The sequence below is a fragment of the Sceloporus occidentalis genome, unplaced genomic scaffold, assembly GCF_023333645.1.
Source record: "Sceloporus occidentalis isolate IW3139 unplaced genomic scaffold, rSceOcc1.0.p SCAF_3, whole genome shotgun sequence".
NCBI lineage: Eukaryota > Metazoa > Chordata > Lepidosauria > Squamata > Phrynosomatidae > Sceloporus > Sceloporus occidentalis.
The window spans coordinates 45644496-45659126 of NW_028316983.1; the positions used below are offsets into that span (position 1 = coordinate 45644496).

General features: G+C 42.5%; 1 protein-coding gene across 4 annotated transcripts in view; it reads left to right on the plus strand.

The window, feature by feature from the left end:
- SYT2 (synaptotagmin 2) overlaps window positions 1–14631 on the plus strand; it is a 200348-nt gene that overhangs the window by 109586 nt on the left and 76131 nt on the right. The window contains exon 1 of one of the 4 annotated variants that reach the window (XM_089514302.1): window positions 6395–6433. The exons of the other annotated variants lie outside the window; for them this stretch is intronic. The gene's annotated coding sequence lies outside the window, so the exon portion shown is untranslated. Of the gene's footprint in view, window positions 1–6394; window positions 6434–14631 lie in introns of those variants that run through there. 4 annotated transcript variants of the gene reach the window in all.

Below are 14631 nucleotides of genomic sequence, written 5' to 3' on the forward strand. Positions count from 1 at the left end.
CCCTGAGAGGCCGTTAGGACATCAGAGCAACCTCTCCATAATCAGAGCAAGAAGCAAAGAATCACCACAAGCAATTTAATCCATCTGCTCAGTGGGGGAAATAGAAGACAATTCCAGTGCCTGCTAATTAAGAAGTTTAAACACCTCCACAGCCTAAAGGCTCCAAGCTGGAGGCGCCCTGCATGTCCTTGTCCCCCCAAGCAATCAGCTGCGTGATGAGTCTGGAAGGTCCTGTCACACAGCTCACTGCATGCCACATACTCTCCTTGCCACTTTGTCTCTCCTCTTCTTCTCACTAGGTTGGCATTCATCATTCACCTTCCTTGGGAGAGAAAAAAAATCAATTACCATGCAGCAGGTGGTTTCCAATGTAGGCGGCGATGTGCATCACATAGCACAGTTCAGATGAGGTGGGGGATATCAATGAGAGTGAGTGTGCTGTCATAGTTAAGATCTCAGGCATGAACCCACCAGAGTGCTAACAGATATAAGGCCATTGTAAATAATTTTTTTAAAAGAGCATGTGAGATTAAAATTTCCAGTTTATTACATACTGATGTTACTGTAATTCTGTGTTCTATGGAGCCACCTGTAATTGAATACTGTAAACACAATCACAATTTAAGTCCCAATATATCTTTAGCAACAATGGAACAGATTATATATTAAATTTAAAATATATGATTGGTCCTAAAAGTTCTATACATCTAATAATGTGCCAGTGCAGGACTGCAGGGCTTGACTGAATAACTCCAAAGCCCTAAATAAAAATACAGAATAAATGCAACTACAATACAGAAATTCCACTACAAAGAATTCACCTTTTTGTTCTTCCTAAATATATAACTGAGAAAGGTATAACCTTATTTAAGTTGAAAGGGGCCTAATTCTTATCTTTGAAAACTACAGCTCCCCTTCAGCTCCAGCTCTTCACTCTTTTCCTGAACTCAGCTAGTAAGAACAGCCCTATCCTTAGGGTTTCCCCATTCACAGGGATTACATTAATACAACAAGAGTATCATGTTTAACCCTAGGTCTCATTATCATTATACAATTATAGCACTTTTATTCCAATTTTAACTTCCATGAATCCATCCTATGGAATCCTGGGATTTGTAGTTTTGTAAGTATTTAGAATTCTCTACAAAAGAGCCCTAGTGCCTCACCAAACTAGAAGTCAAAGGATTTTAAAGGATGAAGCCATGGCACTTGAAGTGGAATCATAATATATATCTTGAAAGGATTACAAACCTCCTTCCTAACAAAGAAGAGAGATGCAATTAGGTTTTCCTAGATACTTCTGATGGATACATAGTTTGTTGGTTAAAGTGAAACAGGCTTCTGTTCCCGGCCAAACACAGCTGTGCATAGCTTTGGAAACAAAAATTCCTGTTCCCTGAAAGCTTATAATGTCTTTCATGTTTCACTGTGAATTAAGGGCTAGCTGTGATGAGGGTTGTAGCACAGGATTTCTTTGATGAATCTGAAGACAAATTGTAATGTATTATGCAAGCCGTTTAAAACAGCAACCGCACCGAGTCAGAATTGGTTATAAAATTTGAAGACCTGGAGAAATGTTGATACAGCAAAATGTTAGGATGGAATAATGTCCATGCTTTATGATTAATTTTGCTAAGAAAGCAAGCTTATTCAGTAATATTACTAAGACAATGTAAAGGCCTTGGGTTTTACACTGCAGGAATAATGAATATGTTGGAAATGTTTTAAAGTATACTGAGACACACATCACTGATATATTTAATCAAATGCCCTTTGCTTAGTATGTACTTGCTTCCAGGATCTTAGCAAAAAACCTTCTTAGCACTGTTACTTGATATCTTTTGTCCTTGGAGGAGCCTGAAATTGTACCTGTGACCTCTTGTACACAAAGCATGTTCTCTACTAATATCTGTGCCCTACTTCAGGAGCAGGTTCAGCCTAATCCACTAAGTGTGGAAGATATGGGGAAATTGTACTAATGGGAAGAAATGTAGAATGTGAGAGGATAGGAAAAAATCTGATGCCCAGAATCTAAAGAGAGAGGAAAAACTCTAACACTAACCCAAATGATAACCGAAGAGCTGAGGAGCATCAGTGTTTGCAATTTCAGTCCCTTCCTTATTTAAAGGGATCTTGTAGCATCAACTAACACAGCTATACCTTTGAATTCTAGCTCCTTCCCTGTGATATATCGCTCGGTTATGTCCAGTGGTGGTGATTGTTATTCTGTGGACTTATGGCAGTCCTAAGGTGACTCTGTCATGGCAGTCCTAAGGTGACTCTGTCATGGGTTTCCTTGGAAAGAATTGTTCAGAGGGGGGTTGCCATTGCCTTCCTCTGAGACTGAGGAATTGTGACTTACCCACGGTCACCCACTGGGTTTCCATAGCTTAGAGTGGATTCAAATCCTGGTGTCCAGTATCATAGTCCAACAGTCAAACCTCTACCACACTGGCTCTCTAGGCTGAGATAAATGTGACTGGGCCAACAAGTTTCATGGTTGTGTTCAAACTGGAGCATGGACTTCCCAACTGGCACTCTGAATTTCTCACTAGTGCACCACAGTGTGGAAAATTGTAGTGTAAAACTTTGGTTTCCATATACGAAAAAATTAAAGGAAGCAAAATTATTGAGACAATCAAAGTTCTCTCAACTTTAGTGGAGCATATTGGATTTTGAGATGGAGTTGGAATTACAGCTCAAGAATAGACTTGCTGGGAAAGGCCTCTATCAAGTTACTCTGAGCCTTCACTGTCCACCTATAAAATGGGGACAATAATTCTTGAATTCACAAGATCAATGCATTTTTTAACCTTTATCAATGGCAGTTCTTAGATCTCATCTAGTAGCTCACATTTTCACTGGTGAACAGTGTTTGGACAAGTGTGGAACACCCTGCATTGCAGATCAGATCTTAAGTACAGAAATAACAAAAGCCATAGAGTTCATATTGCATTGCTATTATATATTGGTTCTATCAAGTCCTTCCCCTGGTATCAGTCTTTGGATATTTCTCCCTGAATATATGTTTTCTGATTTGGAAAATAATGTTTTCTTTATAACAGTATCTAAATGTAGAGTAATATCCATGTCCATATACACAATCCAGTCAACTGATGCACTATGCTGAGGGTGGGGGTAGAGAATGAACTAGTACATATCTATTAAACAATATATCTGACACATGTATTTAGCAATGAAGGATTGTGTGCCATTTTTAATGCCTTTTTTAGTGCTTATGGTAAATAAGGATAGGCTGGGATGAAAGTTGAAACACAGTTGTTCTTTTTTTCACTTTTCATTTTCCTCCTTTGCAACTCAAAAACTGTTCCTACCTTTGGAGGTTTTTTGGGTGCAATATTAGTAAAACAACTGAGGTCATTTCACCATTTTGCAAGGGGCAAAGAGATATTAACTTATGAGCTGTAGCACTGTTCTGTAATTTGCTTTTTGTTACATTTGTGGTGTAAGCTGAGGCAAAACTTAACACCAGGCTCAATAAAGGAATCTGTGTCTCAGAGGCGAGTGAGACCTTGGCTAGAATCAATTAGCTGGTTATGATCAAATCAATGGCAATTTAGAATGGCCTTGCCTGCTGCAGCTGTACATCTTGAGCTAGGCTGTTTTATAGCCTGCTCCACTTCCTTACAGCATTAGGTACATTTCTCCCCCTTATTGCATTACCAATTATTTTAAGAAATCAATTGAAATCATTTTTTCTGGATGTAGAAGAGGATCAGAACACACTGTCCTATTTTCAGAAGGCTTTTGTGACATGCCCCCCAGATACACCCCACCTGGATTTTCTTGCCTAGTGGCTTGTAGTGTCCTGCATCTTCTCTGGTGCTCCAAAACTAGAAGAGATTTGTTGGACAGTATCCAGCAGTGTAATTCTTCTAAAAACCAGCGGAGGAGGGGAGCTTCCAGATTAGATTTTCAGAGGAGGGAAAGAAAGGCCCGCCACTCCTGCAAGCATCACATTGGGCCATATAATAGGTTTGGCCTTTGGGGCTTCTCGGTTGTAATTGCAGTGAGCAAGAGGATTTAAGGACCAGACCTTTACAATTACTCAAAGGGGGTCCATTTTGTTTGATGTGGCATATTCACAAGCAGGTATACATAGGATCACAGCTATGTAGCCCAGTCCTATGTGTCTTATCATGGAAACATTACTACTGAGTTCAATTAGGTTTAGTTACACATGTGGATAGGATTGCACCACTGTTTGGCAAAAGAAAATTTTCTGCTTCTTAGCAACACATTCCCACACCTGTATGTGCATAAGAACCAACCCATAAAAGCAGTGTGAGACACCAGTCCTGATACAAAGCCCATTTCCTCTCATATGCACAATCCATGACATATCTCAGTCACATTCCAGTGTGTGTCTGACCCCAACTGTCCCCATCTGATAAGTTTGTAAGAAATGGAGAAAGTAAATGAGACTTAAAATCAATAATCACTATTCATGTGTGATGTTCTCAAGATGACCTTGCCAAGGAACAATTTTGAGGGCTTTAGAGAGAAAAGCTGGCTGAGAAACTAAAGTATCCATCAGCACACTTCTGTTGGATAGCACCTTATTTTTAAGGAGTTATGTGTGGCTCAAAAATAAATAATTTAATAACTTTAAAAGCACCCTCCATGGTATAAGAGCACAAAGACAGAAAGCAGAAAGACTCAGCATCATGGCAGTCATTTTAAGAGAGGGGTGGGGTTGGGGGTGGAGAAATTAATAAAACAGCAAATCAAAATTATATATTGAAGCTTTTCCTAAAACAGATTTTCACTAGTTTTGAGAAGATCAGCAGAGAAGAAGTGAGATTGCTTCCTGTGAAGATACTACAGTGGGCCATTGGTATCTGCAGGGCTTAGGTTCTAAGACTCCTTGTGGATACCAAAATCTGTGGATGCTCAGTCTCATTAAATACAATATTATAGTAAAATGGTTTCCTTATGTATAATGGCAAAATTGGGGTTTGGGTTATTTGAATATTTAAAAAACATTTTCAATGTGTGGATGGCTGAATCTGTATGCAGAATCTGTGGATATGGAAATCCCCTTGTATATAAATAAATTGTACAGTCATGGAAGAAGGAGTGGGGATTTCAGAGTCTAGGTGTACACACTTTAAATGACCAACTGAAAATATCTTAGAGGTTGTTGTTTAGACATACATACAAAAGGGGAGGGTTATATGGGAGTAGCACACCTTCACTTCTTGTTGTTGTTGTGCCTTAAAGTCATTTCTGATTTGTGGTCACCCTGAGGAAAACATGTCATGGGGTTTTCTTGTCAAGTTTCTTCAGAGGGTTTTTGCCATTGCCTTCTTCTGATATGGAGAGAGTGTGACTTGCCCAAGGTCACCTATGGTTAACCAGGGGCTGAACTCTATTTGTAACATAGCTTCAGCATCTGGACAGCTCCTGTAGATGCTGTGGAGTGTGTCATGGTTTCTGCCTTGATGTCGCCTGTGGACTTATGGTGACCCCATGAATTTCATGACTTGAGACTTGACTTAACACTGGAACTAAAAGACTTGAATACACCACTAGTCTCAGAGGGGTAGAAGCAAGACTCATAGAATCAGAGTTCGAAGAGACCTTGGGGGGCATCCGGTCCAACTCCCTGCCATGCAAGAACTCACAATCAAAGCACCTCTGACTGATGGTCATCCAGCATCTGTTTAGAAACCTGGGAAGAAGGACACTCTCCCACACTTTGAGGGAGTATGTTCTGCTGTCCAACAGATCTTACTGTCAGGAAGTTCTTCCTAATGTTGAGGTGGAATCTTTTTTCCTGTAGTTTGCATCCATCACTCTGTAGTCCCTGAAGCAGCAGAAAACAAGCTTGCCCCATTCTCAGTATGACACCTTCCAATACTTGAAGCAGGGCAATCCTATCCCCTCTGAGCCTTCTTTTCTCCAGGCTGAGCCTCCCCAGCTCCCTAAGCCTCTCCTCAGAGGACCTAGGTTCCCAGACCTTGCCCCATCTGGGTAACCTGCTCCAGCTTGTTGGCCTCCTTCTGGGCTTGTGGTGCCCTTGGGCCTGAGCCTGAGCCTGGCCCCTGACCCCCATCCCCCACCCCACCCCTGGGATGCCCCCCTTGGTCAGGAAGAGGCTGGACCAGCAGCCCCTCCGCCTCGGATGCAGGCGCCTGTGAGGAGCATGCCAATTGCCAGGGTCCTACTGCAGAGAGAGAGAGAGAGAGAGAGAGAGAGAAGCCCCGGAGGCGCCCTGGGCCGCCTGTCTGCTGGAGGGGAGAGCTCCAAGGGGCCCAACTTCGCCTGGGTCCGAGTCGAGAAGCAGAGAGAGAGAGAGAGAGAGAGAGAGAGAGAGAGAGAGAGAGAGAGAGAGAGAGAGAGAGAGAGAGAGAGAGAGAGAGAGAGAGAGGCAGTAAGCCAAGCAGCACCCAGGGCGTCCCTTCGCTTGGTAAGACTCCAGCGCCTCGGCTCTTCTGGGGAGACCCTGGCAGGGAAGGGAATCCCCCTCCCCTCCCCTCCCGCTCCGCCTGGATTGGGAAACTCCCCGGGGCCAGGCTGGGCAATGGGGGGCACTGGGGAGGCAGGCAGTAATGCCAGGGGAGGGGGAGTCCCTTGGCTAAAAGGAGAGGGCAGCCCTCGGGCCAGGGAGCGAGGGAGGGAAGGATGGATGAATAAATGGAAGGAAGGAAGGAAGAAGGAGGGAGGGAGGGAAGGCAAGGCAAGGCAAGGCAAGGCAAGGCAAGGGAAGGGAAGGGAAGGGAAGGGAAGGGAAGGGAAGGGAAGGGAAGGGAAGGGAAGGGAAGGGAGGGAGGGAGGAAGGAAAGAAGGGTGGATGAAAGGGAGAATGGATGAATGGAAGGAAGGATGAAAGGAAGGAAGGAAGAATGGATGGATGAATGGAAGGGAGGGAGGGAGGGAGGGTCCCTGCTTTGCCTGGGCATCCTGGCGGAGTGTGCTGCGGAGAAAGTTGGGCAGGAGGCTCCGGCGGAGGGAAGCTGCTCCTCTGCGGATGCTCTGCCGCGAGGCCCTTCCCTCCGGATCCAGGGCGGCCCGAGGGGTGGGGAAGGGGGCCAGGGTTCTCGATGCGGCAGAAGGGTCTGGGTGCCCCTTCCCTTCCCCCTCAGGTGAGGAGTCTCCAGGCTAGGAAAAGATCCGTTCTGGGATGGGGAGAACCAGCTAAGCCAAGCTCTGCTTTGAATTCTATTTCCTAACTTCTCAAGAATGTGTTCCCCATCAGTTCAGGCTCTGTAACATTAAACGAGGCTCCAGCTTGGGGGGGGGGGGGGATGACACTCTGCACACGCTCAGGGCCACTGCACTCCTAACAGATTCAGCAGCACCCAGGCAGGAAGGAGAAGTCCAAGGGGAGGTGGGTAGGCAGGTGTTGGAAAATGGCTTGCTTGTCACTCACCAGGTTGCAAGTGGGATGCGATCTACTGGATGTACAAGAGTTGTTCTTGTTGTTGTGTGGCTCCAAGTCTTTTTTGACTTATAGCTGCCTATCATCATAGTAATGATATACTTCTGTTTATTGGGAGAACTTAATTTCTTCAGAATAGGCTAATTAGGAGAGAAATGTGTAGATCACTATAAAAGCAGCATAAAACCTGAATATTTGTATGCATCTTGGGGATTTCAATGTGAGTGTGTTAAACACCTGTCCAAGGGCATGTCTGTGTAACCGCTCCCCCCCCCCGCCCCCCGAAACGCTATTCTTTTCTGTGCTGAAGAATTATGCACCCCAGCTTTGGGACAGAAGGAAAAGATTAATCAAAAGGGTTTAAAGAGTGTAAAGTTCTTTGGTGCTTGGAATGGCACTAGTAATGAAAGATTTTAGAATGGAGACTACTGGGAACTGGAATCCTTAATGGTTGAATCTATCTTGGCATTTCTCCCTCATGACCAGTGTTGGAAAACCTGGCCTGCTATCTCCTGTTGAACCCCTACTATCATCAGCCCATTTGGAGAAAAAGTCAGGATATAAATACAATAAATAAATAAATAAAGGATCTCGCAAATAGTGATGTGTAGTTAGTGTAGTAGTACATCAACTAGTAGAAGGCTAAAGGTTCCCCAGTCCTGCTGTACATCATTCAGCTGAAGTATCCCAAATCACATCTGAGTTGTGGCATTTATTAAAGGATAAAACTGATACTATTATGACACATGTATAAGATGTGAGAGGGAGAAAGGTGTTGAGAGAAAAGGCGAGGACAGAGATGGTTGGGAACAGTGAAAGTTAAATCGAAACCACTATATATTATATTGCAAACCAAAGCTAGGTTTTGCTTAGGTTTGGTTTGCAACATAATAAAAGAGGTTAAAAACAACAAAAAGGGCTTTTTTGGATATGTCTGCAGCAAAAGGAAGAAGAATGAAATGGTAGGGCCACTGCATGGAGAAGATGGCAAAATGCTAACAGGAGACAGAGAAAAGGCAGAATTACTCAACACCTTTGCCTCAGTGTTCTTAGAAAGGGTGCTCAACCTGAGGATAATGGAGCAGAGGACAGAATAGGGGAATTTCAGCACCGACTAAGTAAAGAGATAGTAGAGGAATAGCTGGTTAATCTAAATGAATATAAATATCTAGGACCAGATGAACTACATCCAAGAGTATTAAAAGAACTGGCAAATGTAATATTGGAGCCATTGGCAATAATCTTTGAGAACTCCTGGAGAACAGGAGAAATCCCAGCAGACTGGAGGAGGGCAAATGTTGTCCCCATCTTCAAAAAGGGGAAGAAAGAGGATCCCAACAATTATCATCCAGTTAGTCTGACATCAATACCAGGAAAGATTCTGGAGCAGCTCATTAAACAGAGAGTCTGTGAACATCTAGAAAGCAATGCCATAATCACAAAAAGCCAACATAGATTTCAGAGAAACAAGTCATGCCAGACAAATCTTATCTCATTCTTTGATAAAGTTACCACCTTGTTAGATGAAGGGAATGCTGTGGATATAATATATCTTGATTTCAGTAAGGCCTTTGACAAAGTTCCCCATGAATTCTTGCACACAAGCTTGTAAAATGTGGGCTAGACAACATAACTGCTATATGGATTTGTAACTGGTTGACCGGCCGAAGCCAAAGGGTGCTCAACAATGGCTCCTTTTCATCCTGGAGAGAAGTGACCAGTGGGGTCCCACAGGACTCTGTCCTGGGCTCAGTGCTATTCAACATCTTTATCAATGACTTGGATGAAAGAATTGGGGGCATACTCATCAAGTTTGCAGATGACACCAAATTAGGAGGAATAGGTAATAACCCAGAGGACAGGATCAAAATTCAAAATGACCTGAATAGACTAGAAAGCTGGGTCAAAGCCAACAAAATGAAATTCAACACGGAGAAATGTACTGCATTTAGGGTGGAAAAATGAAATGAACAGATATAAGATGGGGGACACCTGGCTGAACGAGACTACATGTGAAAGGGATCTGGGAGTCCAAGTGACCACAAGTTGAACATGAGTCAACAGTGTGATGCGGCATGTAAAAAAGTCAATGCAATTTTAGGCTGCATCAATAAAAGTATAGTGTCTAGATCAAGAGAACTAATAGTGCCACTATATTCTGCTTTGATCAGGCCCCACCTGGAATATTGTGTCCAGTTCTGGGCACCACAATTCAAAAAGGACATTGAGAAACTGGAGTGTGTCCAGAGGAGGGTGATTAAAATGGTGAAGGGTCTGGAAAACATGTCCTATGAGGAACGACTTAGAGAGCTGGGGATGTTTAGCCTGAAGGTTAAGAGGTGATATGATAGCCCTGTTTAAATATTTGAAGGAATGTCATTTTGAGGAGGGAGCAAGCTTGTTTTCTGCTGCTCCAGAGAACAGGACCTGGAACAATGGATGCAAGCTACAGGAAAGGAGATTCCACCTCAACATTAGGAGGAACTTCCTGATAGTAAGGGCTCTCCCTCGGAGTGTGGTGGAGTCTCCTTCTTTGGAGGTCTTTAAACAGAGGCTGGATGGCCATCTGTCAGGGATGCTTTGATTGAAATTTCCTGCATGGCAGAGGGTTGGACTGGATGCCCCTTGTGGTTTCTTCCAACTCTACGATTCTATGATTCTATGAAAGCAAAAGGTAGTACCTTGACTGGAAGAATGGAAAGGTGGTACTCTAGAATGCTCTAGTTCTGAGTCTGGGTCTGTATTAAAATACTGGGCATGTTGAATATTCAAACAGTGGATGTGCACCCCCCAAATGCTCCTTTACACAAAAACAGACACAGTGATGAGTGAAAGTTGAAGCTGCTGAGGTATCATATGTCTGTTGTCTCCACTGTTAATTCAGGACTTTGGGGGTATAAAGTGTCCTAGAGGTATCATTGTTAGTGAGAACATGCCTTGAGTTGGGATTAGTTAGTGCTTCTCTGGTATAAAAATATATTTCATTCTTGCTATGTGCACCAGTGGAAGCTCTGCTAATAAGACTCTTTACTCAAAGGGCCTCCAGATGCTGGATAAATGTTAAACAGTTAAACCTTGCAAACAGTTAGTTCCCATTCACATTATATGTACAAATAATTCCTGATTTAAATCTTATTTATTTTAATAGTTAAATTTGAGGAAGAGCACTTAAATTACATATGTATTTTGTAAGATTTGCTGTTCAGTTAATGCAAAACCACAAATAACTTTTGTTGGCTTAGTCTGGGAACAAATGGTGAAGAATGTAATACCTAGGGCTAGGTTTCTTGCAGAGTTCTGTGCAGAGATAGGTGTGTCCATTCCTCTTGATTTCAGTATAGTAATGTCTAAGTTGGCCCCAGATGGAACATAATCCTCATTTCTGTTTTGGGAATGAACCTAATTTAAACTAGAGTATTAGCCTAGGTGAATGATGTTTAGGTACTTTAATGATTCCCCTCACACCATAATTGTGTGGAATTATGCTGACTGATGTGAGAAACTATGGTCAGTAAAGCAGTAAACAACCCAATAAGCTAGGAATGAGGAACCTGTGGCCCTCCAGATATTATGGCACCTTAAAGAATAACAGGTTTAATTTGGCACCAACCGTAGTATCCAGCATTGCTTGGGAGAATCATTAAACATGATTCATGACTGCCAGGTTTCAGCTGGTGAATATGTCCATGTTTCTAGGTGCCCAGGCATTGCTTGTACTACACATCAGTCTCAGTTGCCCTTGAGAGAACATGCCTCTCCTGATTGGCCCTTTCAAAGGAATGATTGGGGTGTTCAGGACCCCCCGAAATAATTTTGTGGACACCACATGGCCTATATGTTAATTCCATCCATCCAAAAATATTGACTCCAAACTGAATGAAAATCCATCCATTTATAAATGAAGTGCTAATAAACAGACAGAAAATTAATTTGTATATAGTTATGATTAAGCCTACCAGACATGTTACCAGTGTACTAGAAAGCCAGCATGGTGCATTGGTTTGAGCGTTGAGCTATGACTCTGGAATCAAAGAGTCTAATCCCCATTCAGCTATGGAAACCAACTGGGTAACTTTGGGCAAGTCACACTCTCATCCTGAGAAGGCAAAGGCAAACCTCCTCTGAACAAATCTTGCCAAGGAAACTTGGTGTTCACCTTAGGGTCACCATAAGCCAAAAATGCAGAGGGTGTCACCTGGGAAGGGTGTGCATTGACCCCTCCTCCTCCTACATTGCAAGGGTTCTTCCCCGGGGAGAAAGTCTGGTGATAAAGCATTTGCTCCTCTTACACTGAATCAGGAAGAGGGGCCAAATGGGTGACACTCCTTCTCTGGGGGTTACCTGGTGCGTTTTCCCCCGATGGGACCACTGAGCCAGATTTCAGCAACATCTGAAGCAACATCACATAGCAGCTTGTGGGTCAAACACAGAGGAGCATCTCACTGCAAAATGGGGAGGGAAGATGTTCCACTGCTTAGGAGTCATATGTGGTTTTCATAAGACAGTGGAAGGCCTCCACAAGGGCTTCTGTAGGCATGGAGCTTCACGGTCTTAGTGTGATGGCAAGAAAAGGTCTTTATCACATCCCAACCAAATAGAACCCACAAGCTAGAGGGACAAAAATCGGAGTAGGAATGCTCATAGGGAATGAGATTATAGCAGCAGTTCTGCACACACTTTAGGATTAAGCTTCACTTTATACAGTGAAAACTACTTGTGAGTACCCATATATAGGACTGGGCTACAAGCAACTGATACATTTCACTGTTTCTGTTATCCTATATGGCTTACTTCATCATGACTTAATTTGCTGAAGCATTGTTAACATATGACAGCAGGAAAAATTGGAAGCTGTTTGCAAATTAACTACTTCAGAAAATGGAGTTGGAAGATACAGGTTTTTCAGATTTTCTGCAAAGTTTCATGTTTGTTTATGACAAATCGAGAGTTCCTCTTGATTTATGTATCTCTAATTAATTCTCCTGTTAATACAATAGATAATGCAGTGTTCAGGAACTGTGAGTTGTGGTATCTTGGGAGGGTTTCTTGACCTAAAAGTCATAATAAAAATGTATCAAATAGATTAATACAAATAAAAAAAATCCCTTAGCTTTGAGAGTCATTTGTTGACTGATTTTGGTCAATTATTTGTGCCTTTTGCTTCTTCCTGCAAAATGAGGATTTCTCAGTAGTCTTCAGATTAGTGGTTCCCAACCTTTTCTATGCCCGACACCCCTAGGAAATATTTAATTAATGTTCACACTTAAAAGTAGTATCACATTTGAAGATGAAAAAGTCCAATTTCTAATGTTTGAAACATATACAATACTGTGGGCAAATTCAACTTTTAAAAAACCCCTTTTAATTCAGTGCATAAAATGCAAATCTAAATTAAATAATTAGATTCTAATTTATTCAGAAAAAAATGAGTGATGACTTGTGACTGGTCACTCAAGGACATAAGCCAGTTTTTGTCACACACCCTGAAATTCAGTATTGTACCCCCTAAAGATGCAGGCACCCCAGGTTGAAAACCACTGCTACACATGCCTTGGACTTTATTTCCCAACTTTCCACACCATTGTCTCTGATGTCTATGGCTGGTGGGAGCCATAGTCCAAAATGCCTGGAAGACAGCAGGCTTGGGAAGCCAAGATAATGCCTTTGTCCCAGAAGGTTGGAGATTGGGTTCATTGGGAAGGGTTCAGTTTTTCTGTGGTAGAACGACTAGCTATTAAAATCCCTTTTTTGACCATCAGGAATGCTGGACATTGTCTCTCTTTATGTAAATGATATGGAGAGTCTGGGGGACCTTCATTAATGCCAGCTGTGCAGCTGGCTGAAGCATCCATGGTCTGTGCATTTATTCATGAAGGTAAGACAACTAAGAAGGCATTTATTCATGAAGGTGAACCTGAACAAAGTGTCTTCCTTAGTAGAAAAGGGATTTCAGAACTAATAGCAGCCACCTGTTTTGTTTTTTAGACTTTTCTCCCATTTCTCTTTTCAGAATTGGGGGTGAGGGTGGGTGAATAATAATTCTCACTCATTTGAAGCTAGTAAGAAAACATTCAGTTTTTTAGAAGGAAAGAGAATGTAGGAAGCTGCCTTATGCTGAGCCAGTCCATTGGTCCAACTATCCAGCAGGACTGGAAACAACTTGTCAGATGACACTCTCCTTACCCTGCTTGGAGATGCCAGAGACTGGACCCAAGGCCTTCTACATGCTGATCTGATGTTCTGTCATTGAGCTATAGCTTGTTTCCTAACCCTTCCATCAAAAATGTAAAATGAAAAGGACCAGGGTCAATTTCATTGATGCTTGACTAAGGTGGACCCCACCCCCCACCCACACTGAAATAATATGTAAGGTGGTTGTCTTGAATAGACAGACAAGAAAGGAGTTTGTTTTGTAAAGCTACAAGTATTGGCAAAAGGTGAAAGCATTCGGATTCAATGCTATATCTTTATATCTCAGGATCTTGTCTAGTTCCTTCACAGCTGTCCTTCAAAGTCCTTCTGATTTTTTTTACTGCAGTCTCCATTCTGATTAATGATTGAGCCAAAGTATGGAAAATCTTTAGTGCAATAGCACCAGTTAAATGGACAGGTCATCTCTACAAGGCTATGAATGAAGAGACAAACGGAAGGCTATTTAGTGAGAACCACTTTCTTCAGGGACAAAAATAGCACTAGCACATGGTTCACATAAGATACGTTTGCATATGTGTGTGTCTTCAAGTTGCTTGTCTTGGACTATTGGTTGGAACAGACAAACCAATGGTCCAACTTGATATAAGGCAAAGATGAAGGACTGCATTTTTCATTATCCCTCACCATTGGCTGTGCTGGCAATGGTTGTTAATAGTTCAGTCCAACAACACCTGGAGGGCAACAAGTTTTCTCCTCCTAATACAGTATATGGCAACTACATGTTTACCTCTAATTAAAGGTTCTCCTGTTGAACGACTGACTTTTACTTTGTTCCTGGAGAACTATGTCTTCAGATGCTGTTAAAACTGCTATCAGTTGGCCTAAAAATACCTTTGGACTGATTGACAGTGACTTTGAGCAGAGGAGAACAGACATCAGGTTCGAAGGATCTACTTTTTACTGTAGGGATAGTGTGTCCTAGGAGTTGCATGGAGCTCCAAGGCTGTTTTTGAAGCCTCTGAGTCCACCAGAATCCTGGATCACTTTTTTAAACCAAAGGGTAAGTTGCCATG